Here is a 13,199-nt window from a genome sequence, read left to right on the forward strand (position 1 = left end):
TGTGGTGGGGAGAAGAGTGCCTGTGGCTGCTGTGTGCAGCTTGTGCCCTGCCCTGGCAGGGAACATGGCCAGGGGCAGCTTCTGCTCCTCCGCATCTCTGCAAAGGGGTGGTCATGGCCCTTCCCATCTGACCTGGGGCTCAGCAGCTTCTCCTCCAGCAGGCATGGCCAACACCTGAGCCCTTGTCTCGCCTCCCTACAACCAGCATGGTGGCAGCCCCCCAGGAGCTAAGACCTGCCGCCCCCCAGAGCAGTGCACCTCCCTCCTCCTTGTCCTGACACGCATGCCAGGATGTGCTCCTCACTTCTCCCATCTCAGAGCCAGCCCTGTACCAAGGACTGGTGGTTGATAACCAGGCGAGGAATAAACCATGAGGACGTAACACCTGCATTTCTCTCAGGTTCTGTAGAAGACCTTTAGAATCAGATACACGGTTACCCATTTCAAGACTTAATGCGGCTCTTTTAGATTGCTGGGGCAGATAATTGATCTCATTGCCTTCTTCCAGTATGAACATTGCCTTGCAATACATTTTTTGCACTTGTATTTGCCTGGGTAAAAGCTTTTTTTCTCTGCGGATGAGCTTCTGAAGAACCTAATGATACAATCTTTGACTCCAACTCCTTTCTTATAGCTGGTGTTTGCTTTATGCCAACCATAGTAAATTAAATTATAGCCTTGTCAGTGCTGAGAAGACTACATTCCTGTTGATAGGCATGTTTTTGCTTGACATGTTGGCACTTGTACCTGTGGGTGGAGACTGGCTTGAGTTTACTCTTTTGCAGTTGCAGGTGACAGGGGTGACATTCATTTTCTCACTTCATTGTAGCAGGTAATTGAGTGAAGCTCTATATTTTCAAGGCATGTTTTTGTCCCAGCCTGCAATTTTCTCCCTGCCTAACAGCAGCACAGTTGGCCTTTTAGCACAGACTCACTTAAAATGTTGCTATCAGTTGTGTTATTTGACTATCCTGCTTTTTGCAGCTCTTTTTTTTTTCCATCAGGATCACTTTGAGAACTAAGCTTCTAATTTTTATGATTAATTATTTAGATCTTAAGAGTTTTCTACACAGCATGATCTTGTTGGTAAGAAGTCTCTGGCTGCTGAAATACATAGAAAGAAACAACAAGAAAAAAAGAGAAGATCCCTCCGTAAAACATCTCTGGGTTTGTGCTGGTAGGACCAGGTGTTGAAATTGAGTGAGATAAATGCCTGTGCTGTCTTGGAGAGTAATCCTTCATTCAAATGACTTCTTGGTAGATAACAGAAAATGAGAAAGGAGAGTGTGTTCACTGGTGGTGAAATGTGTTTTAACTGTGATGCAATCTGCACAAGGCCTTCCAAGGGAGAGACGTGCTGGACCCCTGAAGCTGTGCCGCTCTCGAGTGCCGCATACAAGACCCTGTGCTGGCTGCCATCACCACAGGCACGCTGCTGGAAGAGGCAGCAGATTGCTGCCCCTACCGTGTCGCTGTGCGGGCAGTGGCTCTGTTGGCACCTAGTAGGTCTGTTTCTAGCCTGTCATCCCCTCCTTCCAGTGGAGGAGGCTGGAGCCTTCTTTCTCTTGAACACACTGCAATGTTTTCTCCCATTCAGAAATATTGACCACAGAGTTGGTTAAGGTAAACCGTCCAAAACCTCTTAACCCAGAGAAGCCCAGTGATTTCTCACACTGCCTGTTCTCTCCAGGACTGTCCCCTTTTGAGTGTGCCAGCCAATTCATCTGCCAGTCCCTGCTGCTGGTGGGCTTGTTGGGAAGAGAAACCTCTGTCCTGCAGATGGAGGCAGGCTGACTCAGGGCTCTGTGGTGTGGCTCATGTCACACCCCAAAGCCACACTGAGAAACTGCCTTCCTTCCCCCTTGTCTTTGCCTATCTGTAGAGCAAACTGTGCTGATTTAGCAGAATGCTAGATCTGGCTTCAGGGCTGTGGTGGCTTCTGCTGGACAGGGAGAGCTGTGCGAGGTCCTGCCTACATGGCAGCAGGGACTCCCCCGTCCTGGTGATACGGCGTGCACACAGCCCCAGCCAGGTGCGTGGTGCATAGAGTGGAGGTGCCAATTCTCTGGAGGGGAAGACATGGATGTGATGGATATATGCTTCAGTGCCTTCCTCAGAGAGCTCTCTCCATGTTAGTAACTTTTCCTGGTCATGATTCTCTTCTTGATTTCCCTTAGAAACCTCAAGCTGCTTACACTTCCACTCCCTGGTTTCCAAAACCTTGGTCCCTCCTATTAGACCTCTGGGCCATGTGCACAGCCAAGGTCTCCATCCTCACCCATTCCCCTTCTGACTGTTCCCAAAAGTGTCCACTTTGCTTTCCAGCGTGCACACATGCTGTCATGGTCTGGTGGATCTGTTTGCTTTTTCTTCCCTTTGCTTTCTGGAACGGGCTGACTATTCTGCTTATGAACGCTTTGTGTACCAGTAGGACTCTTCCCGGCATTCAGGGAGAAACCAGTGCCTGGGTTATCTTAGTACTTGAAGCAATTTGCAAAAGAAAAATCTGTTTCTTGTCCCCTGACTGAGGAATACCCGCTCTTCTCAAAAGAAGTTTCCCAGAGCTTCCTCGCACATAATAAAAAATGAGCTCTTCTTTTTTTCTGCTTAGCTGGGAGGCAGGCCTGAATGGTTGAGGAAAGATGTGGTCACCATCCTACATAATCCTTTCCAGCTCTTTTGAAGGAAGATCTTTGTCTTTACTTTTTCTCTCCCCTGCTGTTGCTGTGCCTACCACTCAGTGTCTCAGCTGGGCTTGGCTTTGCTCGGCAGCTTTTCCTGCAGAATCCTCCTGCTCTCGCATACCAGCCGCCTGCCCTCCCATCCAAGCGGCTTTTCGCACCGTATAATGTTTTGCTGTTCTCCTCTGCCGGCGATGCCGCGTGGTGGCCTGCCAGGCTGGGACACACCTCTGTCTGAGGGGAACGTGGGCTACATGGCGGGGCCGGGCCGTGCTGGGCCTCAGGAGACAGAGCCGAGGGAGGACTGAGGACGAGGGGACCTGTGCAGGGGTGGGGGAGCCTTCACCTGCTTGGGGAAGATAAAGGAGGGGGGCAGATAACACAGGGCAGGAGAAGCAGGAGCGTGTGGTAACTAGTGGCTAACATGGCCTCTGTCTTCCGTGATGGAGGCTGCCAGCCTGCCCTCCTCGCACTGTGGTCAGCTCTGTGGGCCTCCTCCTGCCATCCCTGCCCGCTCACTGCAAACCGAGTTCCCCATGGTTTTCCTAGCCAGGGTGGCCTTGTCCGTGTAGGACACAGCCTGCAGTTCCCCATCCCTCCCTTCCCACCTTCTCCCAGGGCCACCCGTTCTCAAAGGCAGGAGGGGTCATGAGGAATGTACCCCAGGAAAGCAGGGAGGGAAGAACATTGAGGAGCTGCTGCCGAAGCTCGCTCCTTCTCATTAGTAGGAGAAGTGACACAGTGAGCTGCTTGGGACTTGGTGGCATATGTGTCTGGGACCACTGCCAAAACATCCATTTGGCATGAGGTTCGTTTGATGGAGTGATACGAATAGCAGAGGGGTTTGCAGAAACCAGGGGCGATCAGACATGGTCAGTGCTGGGTTTTTCATTTTTACGGTACCATTAGGCTTCTGAAGTACTTATCCATGGTAAATCAGAGCTTTCTAAATCCACCATTAGTAAAGAAATCCTTGAAACTTGGGTACAGTCATTGAGGTGAGAAAGACTAGAGCAGGTGGCTTAAGTGTTCAGAGCATTCCCCCTATTCCTGGTATTCTTTTCTCCCTGAGGTTTGTTTGCTCGTTTTAATAGAATCTGTGTATCAAGGCCAAAACACTGAATCTCTCTTTTTCCTCTCTGAACTGGGATTTGCTTTCACTGGAGTTAAAGGGGAACTGGAGGCCCCTTGGGGCTTTGAAGTAAATGGCAGTCTTTGACATCTGCAGAAGGTGTGGAATGTGATCGGTAGTTTTAGAGAATTTAATGGTGTTTGATAAGGAACCCGAGAGGTAGGAAAGCTGCACTTTTGAATTTGTGTGTTAAACAGTAAAATTCTTTTGGGGGCTGTCTTGTATTTTATGTGAAGGAGAGAGAGCAAGCAAGGGAAAAACTGATTCCTTCCATGTTTCTTTTATTCATGTAATAATAAAAAAGAGCTCTTTGAATGCGGTTAGGGCGTATTTGTTCACCAGTCCCGTAGGAAGTGGTATTTTCTGTGCAGCATAAAAACACACAGCTCTCAGGTATTTCTCCCAAAGTTGCCAAAAAAAAAAAAAAAAAAAAAAAAAAAAAAAAAAAGCATGCACACACACAAACCCAAAACAACACCCTAAACCAATCTTCAGGCAGAGTGGGACTCCCAAGGAACACCACTACCTTTTCTGAAGTTTTCTGTCCCCAGATTTTCATTTTATTTTCCCTCTAGAATAGCTAAATTAAAATGAGAACAAGTGGCTAAGCTGATTTCTTAGTGAGCAGTAGTGAAACTGGTTAGAACTTCCCTGTCTTTCCTCCCTCAGTCCTCTTGACCTTAAGGCCAATTGTATGTTAAAGAACAGTGGGCTACTGGTTATATAGTACATTAGTACATCATGCTTTAATATCTTCAGTAGGAGGAAGAATTACTGAAAACCCATAAGGGATACTGCTGCATTTGAGAATTCCTAAATTTGGCCTTTTTGGCTGATTTTGAACTGTAGACATTGTCCATATGCTGAGCAGAATTCGGGCCCTTAATCAATGGAGTTCTTAATCACAAACCTAACTCCAACCATATGGATGGTCCCACTTATCATGGGTGTTGACAAAGTCATCTTCAAGACTCCATTTGCTGACCTCTCTAAATATAGCCTGCTTTGTTTTCTGCTAGCATAAGAAGTGATATTTAACCATTCATCCTGTACTATCTTCCCCTCCATTCTTTTTCATCCCCAGAACACATTAGATTCTTTCAGACTGGAGGAATTTCATATTTTACAGAGTGGATGGGGCACAGAAAAAGAACTGTTAATCAAAAATGCCAAGGGAACAAAATTGCGCAGAGCATGGAATTTCAAAACACATTGGTTTGGGGTTGGCAGAGGCCCCTGGACATCATAGAGTCCAACACCCTGCTGAGAGCAGGGTGAACCAGGGCAGGTTGCTCAGGGTATATCCACCAGTCAGGTTTTGGATATACCCAAGGTTGGAGACTGCAACCTCGTCCAGTGCTTGATCACTCCTACAGTAAAAAAATACTTTTCTTGTAGTTAAGTGGAATTCCTGCATTTCAGTTTGTGCCCATTGCGGGCCATCCTGTCACTGGACACCACTGAGAAGAATGGCTCGTCTTCACTCCCCCTGTCAACACATGTTGGTAATACCCCCTTGAGTCTTCTCTTCTCCTGCCTGAACACACCCAGCTCTCAGCCCCTCCCCATGTGCCAGTTGCTGTCAGCCCTTTATCGTTGCCTGGACCTTCATTTGATGCAGTGCAGTGTGTCCATGTCTCTCGTTCAGTGGAGCCAGCTACTTTTAAGATGGGAAATGTATTTTAATTTAACAAATAATTAATAAACCTTTTGAAGATATTTTTTTCCTGGTTGCACAAAAGTCACAAAATCAGGGCAAAAACATTCTTCAATTTTGGATTAATTAGGTTAGCAGTAGCAGCTTACAAGGTTATTAGACATAAGAGGCAAGAAGGCCACATGTGCACTATTACAGCTTTTCAAATGTGACTAAATTCATACTGGAGACTCACAGTGAAATCTGAAGTTTGGTATTTTGTGTACTGTTGCTGTTCGTGTTGGCGTCTTTTTTTTCTTTAACTTTCTAACTTCTGTGCTAGTTAATCATTAATAAGTGTTCAATACTATACTAGATTTACAGGGAGTAACTTTGGCTTGCTGCCTGCATAAGTAGTGCTTTTTCTTTTTTTTTTTTTTATTTTAAAGTTTTAATGTGCTGCAAGTCTGTGGCCACTGTTGAGTCATGCTGTATAACTAGGCCAAGCAGGGATGTCTCGCTTATTTCTGTGTTTCTGAGGATATTTCTAACATTCTGCTCTAATTAACAGAATGAAGAAAGGAGGGAAAACAAGGTTTTTTTATATATATATTTTTAATATGACCTCCAATTACTTAAGGGGAGAGTTAAACTTAACACTTTGAGTTCTCCTGTTAAAATGAAACTAAAGTGGTGGGTCATTTGTACTGTGTAAGCACATGGGGAGAAAATACTTGATGCTAAAATCGTGGGTTGCTAAAAGGTCACTTTAACAGGAGCAGAAGGCATAACAGGAATCACAGCCTGAAAACTGAGGCCAGAAAATTTCAAATTAGAAGCAGGGTTCACATTTTTAATAAGAGAGGTGGCTAACCTTTGGAGAAAATTGCTGGTTGGCAAATTAAATATTTCCCCATACCTGCAAGTAAAGACTAGAGGATTTTCTGGAAAATGCACTGTAGACAAACATATATTTGTCCTGTATTTGTCACAGTTGTAAAGACTCTGCTTAAGTAGGATTAGATACACAGAAAAGCTTGGAGAGGGTAAAAAAAAGTGGATACAGTCATTTAGAAAGATGAGGCAATCTACCCCCAGTGAAATCTCAGCGACTGCAAGATGAGGGAGAAGCTCGGAGCAGCTGCTCCAGGGAGCTGCTCTTCACCACCATGGTGTCACCGCAGGGGGATGGAGCTGAGGAACCCATAACACTCCAGGATGCAGTGGTCCTGTGGTTAAGACCTAGGAAGGAAACAGGCGAGAAGAATCCTCTCGATGCAATTTTAAGGCTGGGACTGGTGGGAGGAAGCGGGGACTTGTGAGGCCCTGCCTGGCCTGACCTCCCACACTGCAGTTCAGAGAGGATCAAGCGGCTCACAAGTGGTCCTTCTGTGAACATGACTGCTGGTGAAGTCAGTCAGATCTTTCTAGAAGAACAGATACAAGGAGAGGATGAGCAAGGAGCAAAAGTGATGTAACTCAAAATGCCCGTTTTTACAACAGAGAAAACATTTGGCTAATTCACAGATGCCTGGCAGTGTGCATGGCGTACTCTCTGATCCTTGGATGGAAGGTACTACGAACACAACATTTTTTTTCTTGTGATCCAAAGTGTGTGTAAGGCCTTGAAGATGAGTCAGCTATGAATTAATAATGCGCTCAGCAATTAAGAAACCCATATAATTTAGTGAAATTATTTTCTTATGGCAGCAGAAGGTACACTGCGACTCCTGCAGCTAGGTCACAGTTCTGTCGCTCCTTATGATCCTCCCACTGAAACCAGCGTGGCCTCGAGAATGCTTCTCATCTGGCTGAATTGTGGCTGTGGGCCCATGACTCAGAAACAGCAGATCGCTGTGAACCGCGTCTGAGACTTACAAAAGCCTGTTCCTGCGTAAGGGTTCAGCTCCCATCAACTCCACTGGTCTTCTCTAGAAATCTCTGGCATGAGTTGCTAAGCAGATTACCTGCTCTTATCTGACCCGCCTAGAGAAACTCCAAGAAAAGTTGTTTATGCAAATTACTGGCCTAAAAATAAGAACAGCATTTATAACGCATTTCAGAAATCAGTAAATCACAATTCCTGGGGAGCTGTGTTCAGAACACAGTAATAGCTCTGGTCCTTCTGCATAGGGCTGAGAAGATGATAGGAAGTAATACATCACTGGGAAATTGGTATTTGTTGTCAGATTTTTATTTTTTTTTTGATTGTGAAACATTGCTTTAATTAGTGCATTTTTGTTGTTATTTTTATTAAAGGCTTTTTGTTACACGCTAAGGGAATAACCAGGGACCATTATGTAAATGCAAAGTGTCATCTTCGTTTTACATACTGTTCCTGCTCTAAGTCATACTTTACATAAATTATCATAGCACAGAATAAATCATTTGGTACTTAAAGTTGTCAACTGGTGTAAGCAGAAACATGCTTTGTTACTAAAATCAAAGAGCGATTCTTAAAATGCATAACTCTCCTAGCAGCCTGAGATCTCTTTCATACTTATATTTTGGTGATCTTGCTCTGTTGAGATGAAGAGTTTTCATTTTGGAGGAAGCCATGAATACACATCCTTTTATAAATAATCAAGTCAGATCATCACATTTTGTTTTGGTTATATTTACCCTACTTGTGGATTTTGAATAAAATCAGTGTCACAATGACCTTAAAAATATCTTATCAAAATTTTATCTCAGCCCTGCCTCTCAAATGCCATACCCAAGTGCTCACATTGTCCAGCACCACATCACCTTTCCCATCTTCTCAGTGCAATCCGAACTGGCCAGTTGGCATGTTACACATTTCATTGCCTCCTACCTAATTTGAAGTATGCAATTCCTTCTTTTGGATTATGTAAAAATAAATGATTTGCCTTTCAGGCCAACCAACAGAGATCTTAATCTGCTGGGCCTCTCAGAAATCCCAACCTTTATTTACACCAGTGCAGTTATTTAGCAAGCAAACCCACTGTGGCCCACAGTACATAACAAAATGATGTTTGTCAGCAGCAAGGTATGTACTGAACTCAGCACCTCAGTGCTCAAAATATTACTGAGGCTTTGTAGGCAGCAAAAAAAAGCAAAGGAGAATTTGGGAGAGGCAGTTGGAAGGTGGTTATCTGAAGCAAACTACAGTTCTTCTCTCAAGTTTAGCCAGCTGCTTTAGGAATGGATACTGTCTGTTAGGAGATGCTGACACAACCTGTTAATAGAGAGAGCAATTTCTAGAAGTTCTGAAAGCATTCTTATAATTACGCCAGGTTTTCAGATGATCTGGACTTGGTACTTTGGATTGATTAATTTATTATTTGCATCATAGCATCTAATGTTAATGATAGCCTGTTAGAAGTATTTAGCACCAACCTGAAATACCATGACAGCTCAGACAAAATGGTCAGGTATTTCTGCTGGAGCTTAAGATGAACCTCTGAAACCTCTGAACCATTGATGAAATTCGTTTGTTTATTTATTTCGGTGGAAGGCTCTATTTTTAAGCATTTCTCTTTGTTAGAAAGGTCTAATATCTGTGGACTGGCTTGGAAAAAGCCTGCCTAGCACAGTACAGTATCTATGGAAGAGGCTGGTAGGAGATAATGATGGAGAAGTAGAGGACCTCAGTGTGTCCAAAGCAGCATTTGGATCCCTGTGTTTTGTAGTCACTGGAGATTATTTATCCTTGGAATTTTTCTAATCTATATTGAACCCAGTTTTACTTTATCCTCCAGAACATCCTGCGTCTGTGAGTTTGGCAAACTGTAGGGTGAGGAAAAAAAATAATTTTTCCTTACGTTTTTTTAAATGTATAAGCTGCCTGTTAACCTGGTAAGCACCTGTGCCCAAGGGTGGTTTGCATCTGTCTTTCTCTTCCTTTGTATTCAGAGAGTGTTGCTAACATGGTGATAGGGACTAAATAAAAAAATATGATTACCAAATGGGAAGTATGAGGGCAACTAATCTTTTCAAGAAGATTATGTATTTTGTGCACAGATGCTGGGTTTTTAGTGTCCACGGACTCACTTAGTGCCAGTAAAATAAGCACATGCTTTTTTATCATCTTTGGAAGCACTGTAGCCCACAAAGCAGTTTGTGATACTGCTGCTGTGAAAGCCCTCATCTTTGCATTGGTGATGCAGCCTCCTGATCCATGGTGGTGTGAGTTTGGAGTCATTGTTTGGAGTCATTGGAGTCATTTGTCATTGTCATATGACCCATTGTTAATGGGTCATACTCAACCTGGACCTCCAGCAAGTGGAGTAGCACCGGGACTGTCCGGGGACGTGCTCCTTTTAATAGCGAGGACCTGGGGTAGGAGACTGCGTGCACTCACCAGGCCTACAGATGACATCGAGCTGGGGGAACCAGTCAGCATGCTAAAGCACAAGGCTGCCATTCAGAGCTACCTACACAGGCTGGAGGAAGGTGTCAGTGACAACCTTATGAAATTCAGCAGGGACAAATGCAAAGTCCTGCACGTGGGAGGGAAGGCCGCCTGGCAGCAATACAGGCTGGGGACTGACTGGCTGGGGAGCAGCTGTGCTGGAAGGGATTGTAGGGCTGTGACATGCAGCCAGCCAAATGTAGGACAGCAGAATGCCCCAGCAGCAAAGGGGGGCAACTGCGTCCTGGGCTCTGTAAAGAGAAGCAGCGCCAGTAGATAGATAACTGGTTATCTGCCCTAGCAGTCATCAGATCACGCCTAGATACAGTTATCTAGAGATAACTGTAGATAACTGGTTATCTGCCCTAGCAGTCGTCAGATCACGCCTAGATACAGTGGCTCGTTTTGGCTCCCTGAGTACAGGGAAGACATTGATAAACTGGAATGAGTTCACTGAAGGCCCACCAAGACAGCTGGGGCTGCAGCACCAGCCCTGTGTGTGCAGAAATAGAAGTTTCCAGAATGATGTGGGAGCCTAGCTGAATGTGTAGCTTCCAGATACGGTGTTTAGAAGACATCACATCCCATGAATGCTTTGGAACACTGACCAGAAAATATGATTCTGTATCCTCACTTTTACCAATAATCTACAGTGGAGAACTTGATGGACATGATCTTGGTGACACTTGACAAGAAAAAGAAGTAGGTGCCCCTTCATGCTTCTTTGGAAACCTGAGAGCTCTCGAACTCCTGAAATGATATTATCTATGTGGAGTGTCTGTTAGCTTTTCACTTGCGGGAGGTAAAGATAAACTTGTGAACTTGTAGAGCGGAAGGGCAATTCTTGAGAAGCCGATGCTGAGCTGATAAAGATCAGTGGGGCTTCCTGTGATCTATTTGCTGACAAAGGCATTAACAAAGCCAACATTTTCATTCCAGGAACACGAGTTCAGGGACACAGATCATTGTCTCGCTGCTTGTGGTCTCCTTTTCTTTCTCAATCAGTTCCTCCAGTTTCAACAAGATTTCCAAAGGCCAAGGAGAAGAAGCCATGACCACTTCCAGAGACCCAAGCTAGCTGGTGTAGAGCTGGCAATATCCACCCTCCATGGAGACTTCAGCAACTGGTGCTTGCTTCACAGTGTTAATGTATGTCAAAGACCGTAAGCAGTTCCACATTCTTTCCAGCAAACACGCAGGCTACACACACGACCAGAGTTACTGGTCCAGATCAGGCAGGACATCACCGAGACCAGCAGCTCTCCAGAGCCAGGCACGGAGTGGGGAGGTGCCACGACAGGGCCCATGGCCATGGCCCCGAGCTCTCTGTCCTGGCACAGAACATTGCCTGTCAAAGGATGCAGAGAGAGACCCATAACTCAGTATTCAAGCTATGCTCTGGGGCTGCAGATCCTGAAGCAGAACCCTTCATCTTGTTAGTCATCTCTGTCAGAGTCCACCCTTGTGGTAAAGTTGTTCTCAAGCTCCTCTCACTGCTGGTGCTGCGGTTGCTCGTGGCCTTGCTGCAGAATTATCCATCAATGAAAAATGTGCCTTGCCCACGGCATCTTGAAACACACCAGTCCTGCTTTTGTTGCTTTTTTCTTCAGAATGCAGATTATTCTGTACAGTTATGAACTGTAGAAATAGAAAAATAGAAAATAGAAAAATTCACTGTCACTGAATTATCTCTTTTCTCAGTTATTATGTTCTGCCTTTGCTTACACTGCTCTGTTCTCTTAAATGCATGTCTTGTCCTGCATATTTGCTGTTAACCAGTTTTAATGTTTAAATCAGAAAGAGAGCAGCTGAGTTTCTAAGTCCTAGGCAGTCAGTGGGGCGGAGGAAAAAAAGACTACAAAAAATTCCCCTCAAGCCTATGCCTTGTAAATGAAATTAATTTTATCTGGAAGCCATTGAGACATAAAACATGCAGGATTTTAATGTCATTTTGATGAGACACTTTTCAGAGCAAATCACACTTTAAAAACCCAAAGTTTTAATAGCTGCGTATGTTTGCTAAAAGCCAGCAAGTACAGACAGACATATTTTTAGAATGGAATAGAAAGAAACAGACCATTACTGGTTATTTAGAGAAAGTATGGGAATCAATAAATCTCTGCTCTATATGGAAAGAGACCTCATGAGAATATTTCGGTTGCGACAAGAATTATTAAAAATTAAGACAGCAAAATTGTCTTCATTGTTTAACTCCTCGTAACTGGGTATTGCAAAACTCAAATTATTCTGTCATACATGTGTATTTTCAGCAATGACACTCCATCAGTAAAATGAATATTGAAATAGGTAGGAGACTTCTTAGGTTTTATTTAAGACTTCAAACAAAGGCAGGCAGCTTTTAAGCAATGCATGGTTTCCATGCAGCGAGTACCTTCACCTTTGTTATACAGGCACTGTACTGTACAATGGCTTTCCAGTGTTGTTTTTTTTTTTTCTTTCTTTTTCTTGTTTTATTCTTCAGTTAGTCTTCACACTGAGCTGAGGAAGGATGGTATGTAATTTAATCTAATGAAGGTTATTGCAGAGGTAATTGTTGCATGGGTGATATTAAAGTAGCACTTTGCAGCTGATGAGCACTTCACTTCCCATTTCAAAGCTAAAAAAATAAAAAAATAAATAAAAAACACCCTGAGAAATGGCATAATTTAGATCTCTTTATAAGAAAGCATTAGAGCATTCTCCAGTATGAGGAATATTTATCATCTGTCCTCATATGTAATTTGCCAGCATAACTAATTAAGAAAAATAAGACAAAGCCACCAAGTACTGTGATTGCAGATCCTCCATTAGTGGCAGTGTAACCACATTTTGAAGTTTAGGAATAAAGGAGTAGACATTTTTAGATATTTTTGCCCAGTGGAGGCACTTGCGTGCCATAATTAAAATTTGCCTTTGTGTCGTTAGTTTTCCTAATCCTGCTTGCGTGCTTGCTGTCATGTACGTCCCATTGTGGGAGTATGGTCTGATCTGGGATTAATAACCAGAGTCTGACTGTGCCCTGCTCTCCAGTTTGGACTCAGGCGTGTTACGTTCGTATGCACAGTGCTCGACTTGTGAGGCAGTTGTCTGGCTGTGACGAAGACTTGGATTGGTGAGAACAGCTTCGAGGTTCTTGGCAAAGCCTGCTGGACGTCCAGCATGACCCATTTGATTCACGCTGGAAGCATAAAAGGTGATCTCAAAGGACATAGCCCATCGGCAGCGGAGCAGATGACAGACCAGCCATGATGTTCATATATGCTTTAACAGCTTTAATAAGTGGAACATAACTGCCGCCTGCTTGCAGAGCCAGATCACGAACTCCTTATCTTGTAAATCTCTATTGAGCTCATGGGACTGACTAAAAACCCACAA

The 13,199-nt window shown here is 44.2% G+C and overlaps 1 protein-coding gene and 1 long non-coding RNA gene across 5 annotated transcripts in view; both read left to right on the top strand.

Moving 5' to 3' along the window:
- CRADD (CARD and death domain containing adaptor protein) overlaps positions 1–13,199 on the top strand; it is a 75,685-nt gene that overhangs the window by 36,514 nt on the left and 25,972 nt on the right. The gene's annotated exons all lie outside the window — the stretch shown is intronic.
- The window catches only part of LOC311429934, a 29,289-nt gene that overhangs the window by 11,702 nt on the left and 4,388 nt on the right, over positions 1–13,199 (top strand). The gene's annotated exons all lie outside the window — the stretch shown is intronic.

The sequence above is a fragment of the Aythya ferina genome (assembly GCF_964211825.1).
Source record: "Aythya ferina genome assembly, chromosome: 1".
NCBI classification, from domain to species: domain Eukaryota; kingdom Metazoa; phylum Chordata; class Aves; order Anseriformes; family Anatidae; genus Aythya; species Aythya ferina.